This window comes from Octopus bimaculoides, chromosome 3, assembly GCF_001194135.2.
Source record: "Octopus bimaculoides isolate UCB-OBI-ISO-001 chromosome 3, ASM119413v2, whole genome shotgun sequence".
Lineage (NCBI taxonomy): Eukaryota > Metazoa > Mollusca > Cephalopoda > Octopoda > Octopodidae > Octopus > Octopus bimaculoides.
Genome location: NC_068983.1, coordinates 56313369 through 56319153, shown reverse-complemented (window position 1 = coordinate 56319153; position 5785 = coordinate 56313369).

Genomic DNA, 5785 nt, shown 5'->3' with positions numbered 1-5785 from the left:
TATATATGTGTGTGTGTGCGTGTGTGTGTGTGTGTGTATGTGTGTGTGTGTGTGTGTGTCTATATATATATATATATATATATATATATATATATTATATATGCATATACCTAAATACATATGCATATATGTATATATATATATATGGCTATATCTTTTAAGCATATGTGTGTTTGTGTGAGTGTATGTATAAATACATTCATATGAATATACAGACAATGTTAGATGCATCTGTGAGTGTTTGGGTGTATGTGTATTTTCACTTGTTTATCTGTTATCTTCCAAAGAGACTAGAGTGTTATCTATAATTGAATTTTGACGAACATGTCATTTTATATAAACTATAATAAAAAATTTATTACATTTATCAGTGTACACACACAGGCACACATACACACATATACACCTATGTATATATGTATATATACTGATATATATATATATATACACATATATATGTATGTATATATATATGTACATACATTCACGTATGAAACGTATTTTCGAATTGCCAATTTTATTTTGAAATGTGTTTGCATTTGTAATTATAATCTTATAATTTGCAAATATAAATTTAAACTGATAGATAGATACATACATACATACATACATACATACATACATACATACATAGAAAGACAGACAGAGAGACAGATAGATAGATAGATAGATAGATAGATAGATAGATAGATAGATAGATAGATAGATAGATAGACAGACACACAGACAGACAGATAGATACATACACGCATACGTACATACATACATACATACATACATACATACATACATAGACAAGCAAATAGATAGACAGATAGAGAGAGAGAGGAGTGATAGATAGGGAAATATAGACACACACACACACACAAACATGCAAACACACACATACGCACACATGCACACACATATATAAACATCAAAACAGTTCGAATCAGATTTGTCAGTACTCTTGTGTTTCAAGCGTGATGCCAGTCATCAGTCATTTTGAATTTGAATTCAAATGCAAAATGGCTGACGACTAGCATCACGTTTGAAACTCAAGGTTACCAACGATTTTGAATCAAACTTTTATGATCCATACATGTAACTCCAAATAAATTGGTTGACTGCCCTTCTTTCGTGTGTCCACTCATTCGTATGTATATGCGTGTGAGTGTAAGTACGTATGCGTGTGTGTTGCGTGTGTGTGTGTGTGTGCGCGCGTGTGTGTGTGTGCGTGTGTGTGTGTGTGTGTATATCTATGTATGTATATTTATAATGTATATATAGATGTATGTATATCTTCATCGGGAGCTGTGATAATGTCGGTCTCGTGCTAACCTAATCAACTGCTTTCTCCTTCCAAATTACTGGTCTGGATGGATAATGCGTGTGTTGCTAAGGACGGATGAATGGAAGTGTGTAGAATATCGTTGATTATTAGATATGGCAACGCGTAACTCCTTATTGTATAAAGAGATATATAGTTAACGAAGAGAGCTGTGTATTAAGAAAGATTCAGTTTCCGCACCAATGGCGTTGCTGGTTCTGAATGTTAATATCCACGAGAACCTCGACTTCGATTGGAAGTGATGTAAATATGCTCTCAATGCACAAGAGAAGGTTTGGTCGTTGACCTGATGAGACTCATATAGCTAGGAGAGCGACAGAGGGTGCATCTGTATTCAGAAGATGTGTGGTAAGAGAGAATTTTTATCAGAACTAACTGGAGTCATTATTGCTGACACATGAATGAACAAGATGAAAAAGAGTGAAAGAAAATTTCGAGCTGACGTTGGAAGATAGAATTTAACATTTACCGCTGAGATACATAAAAACACAAATACATAAATATGTGTATATATATATATATATATAATGAAAAAATAAATAGGATAATTATCCCCTTATACAGCACAACTAATTCGCTCTCTAATAGAACATTAGGAATATAAAGCCAAGAGAGAACAATTTTCAAAGGTCAGTGTTCATATTCACTCAGTATATTTCAAAGTATCGGAATACTTCACAGCATACATAGGTGCACTCATATTTACATGATATAATATATAAATATATAAATACATAAATGTACTTGCGAGTTTGTATGTCCGTCTTAAAAATCAATGAGGATATTGAAATATGTACATGATAAATGTATACTGGTAATCCAAATAGATGAGAATGCTGATATAAAATGATTTTAAAAGACTTTTCAGCAGGAACAATGTCTGACAGCCGTTTCGAGAAAATATAGGTTGGTATGGGTGAGTTAATTCCAACCCTAACAATCATCTACATTTCTCTCATCAGAGCTAATCTAAAAGGATTTATAAAAAAGTTATTTAATTCTTAAGTTTTAAGCAACATGAGAAAATTAAGAAGTTTTAAAATTCGAACGCTGTGTCGGAACATACTGTTCAAGCAGATTATATGATAGAGCTAAATTCACATGTTTAAATAGATTATGAAGTTATAGATTACAGTAGTTTAAGATGTATCCAAACGCACAAAGTGTAAATACGTTAAAATCATATAAACTAATTATTTTGAGAAAAAGATTTACGAGTTGATAAATATTTATGTCTACAAAAAATAATGACATCCGAGATCGTATCAAGTAAAATTTTTTTGCCAGTACGGAGTATATCAATATATAGGCGCAAGCGTGGCTCTGTAGTTAGAAGTTTGCTTCCCAACCACATGATTCTGAGTTCAGTCCCTCAGCGTGGCACTTTGAGCTGGTGTCTACTACTATAGCCTCGGGTCTACCAAAGCCCTGTGAGTGGATTTGGTAGATGGAAACTGAAAGAAGCCAGTCGTATATATATATATATATGTATATATCTATGTGTGTATGCTTGTGTGTCTTTGTTTGTCACCTATTACCGCTTGACAAACGGTGTTGGTGTGTTTATGTCCCCGTAAGCTAGCAATTCGGCAAAAGAGACTGGTCGAATAGGTACTAAGCTTGAAAAAATAAGCCCTGAGATCAATTTGTTCGACTAAATTCCTTCAAAGTGGTGCTCCAGCATGGCCGCAGTCAAATGACTGAAACAAATAAAAGAGTATACGTATATACGACGGGTTTCTTTAAGTTTCCGTCTACCAAATCCACTCACAAGGCTTTGGTCGGCCGAGGCTATAGTAGAAAACCATTTGCCCAAGGTGCCACGTAGTGGGATTGAACACAAAAACATGTAATTGGGAAGCAAGCCTCTTACCACACAGCCACGCATATGCACATATATGTGTGTTTCTGTGTGTGTGTGTGTGTGTATGTATACATATAAACACACAATTATACGTATATAAGTAAACAGACAGACAGATAGACAAATAGATAGGTGATAGATAAACATGCATACATACAGGGATATATATGTGTTTGTGTATGTGAGTGTGTGTATGTGTGTATGCGCATGTGCGCGTGCGTAAATAAATACGTATATATGTATTTATGTACTTGTGCATCCATATGTCTATATATCACTGTATCATTTTCTGTCTTATTCGTTCTTATTCTCTTATTAATTGACCGCATCTCTGCTTATTACCAATTTTCTACATATGCCGTCCATCTTCTCTCTCTTTCCTTCTCTCTTTCCTTCTCTCTTTCTCCTCCTTCCCTCTCTATCTCTATTAATCAATCTATTTATCTCTATCTCTCTATCTCTAATTAAGGTCTTGGCGTTAAAAGTACTTAACTCTTTATGTCAATAGTTCTTCGTAAGAATATTCCAAATTGCAGAGCTCTGCTTGAATGCATTTAGTCTACTTATACCAGATATTTCAGACGCGAAAATCGGTAGACATTGCTTGCTATTTGCTTGGCTAGAGACAGTTATTAAAACTAATTGAATTCTACACGACTTTAGTTGATTGTTCTAGAGTGCTGCCGTTTCCAATAAGTTTCAATGCTACTTCGTTTCTTTCCTATATAACAGACGGTAAAGTAGGACGTGCTAAATGTAAAATAATTAGCGGAATTAAGACGTTGGAAGCCCTTCGGACACATCAAGCAGCTTTAATGATATTTCCATTCAGCATCAACAATGGCGAAACATCAAGCAGTAACTTGGGGAAAATATGCATTGTTAAAATCTATAAAACTTTCCTTTAAAACGTTCTTAGTACGTTGGTCTTTGAACATGTACACACTTGAATACACAAACACACGCACACACACACATAACATTAATACATATGCGCACATACATACACTCACACACATATATACACAGGTTCGTGCACACATATACAAGGACGCTAAGAAGTATGGATATTTCTGTAAATATGTATGTGTGTGTGTGAGTGTGTGTGTGTATGAATGTATATTTAAATTTATACAAACGTATAAAAGAACAAGATAGTCGCAATTCATATACATAGACATATACATTGATACATACATATACGCGTATATATATTATATATGTGTGTATGCATGTATGCGTAAACATATATGTATATATATTATATTATATTACATATTATATATATGCATATATTATGCATATATATACATATTATATATTATGCGCGTATTTTCATATATATATATATATGTGTATATATATATACACACACATACATACATATATGTATATATATATATATATATATATGTATGTATGTATGTATGTATGTATGTATGCCCAGTGAGTACAGGAGACAAGGGTATCATTGCCATACTTTGTAGATCGAAATATCAAAGACATCCGTTTGCTTAATGAACATGAAACCATAATGTGAATTTAATGCAGTGATTATATAGTAATAATTGTGTATAAGTGTGATTATATGCGTGTAATTACATGTATATGAGTATGTGTGTTCGCGTGTGCCTGTTCGTATATGGATGTGTCGATTTGTAACTCTGTATGTATGTATATGTATCTGTAAGTATACAAACCTGTAAGTATATGTAGATAAAGTAACCGTTACACTATAAACAAGTATTTAGTACTTCTAATTATATTGACGATGAATAATGATGTTAGTAGAGTCAGGGGAATACAGGGGAGTGCAGTTTCGTGTTTTCTTATGCCAGATTGAAACTTCTCGAAGGGAAATAAATACTGCAGTGCGTTTAATCTGACATTGCTGCAGCCATTTACGCTACTTAGGACTACTAGGAAATATTATATTAAAGTTTCACATATTTGGTATGAAGCCAAATTGTGTACTAGAGGTATACAGATGATTTAATTGGTCTTTCAATATTAGTCGTGCTTATTCTATTTTGTTCAAGATCTGAGGGAGGCAAAGTCCACTCCAGTAGAATTTAAACTTTGAGCTATGGAGGAGAAATTAAATGGCGCGATATAGTTTGTTCGACATCTTGCATACTCCACTTTAGGAAATGATAATAAGTAATAGAGTTGATTTGTAAGCATGCAATCATTCTTATACATACATTCACATACACACACACATACACACACACACACATATATATATAGAGAGAGGTACGTATGTATTTATATATTTATATATATATATATATGCATTGTAAATATATATATATGTGTGTGTGTGTGTATATATATATATATATATACATATACATGTATGTATATGTATATGTGTATGTGTGCATATGTGTGTGTGAAGGGGAGAGTGCGTGTGAGTATATATATATATATATGTATGTATGTATGTATGTATATATGTATGTACGTATGTATGTATGTATGTATACCGATGCTGGTGTGTTTACGTCCCAGTAACTTACCGGTTCGGTAAAGTAACCGATAGAATAAGTACTAGGCTTACAAAAAATGAGTCCTGGGGTCCTTTTGCT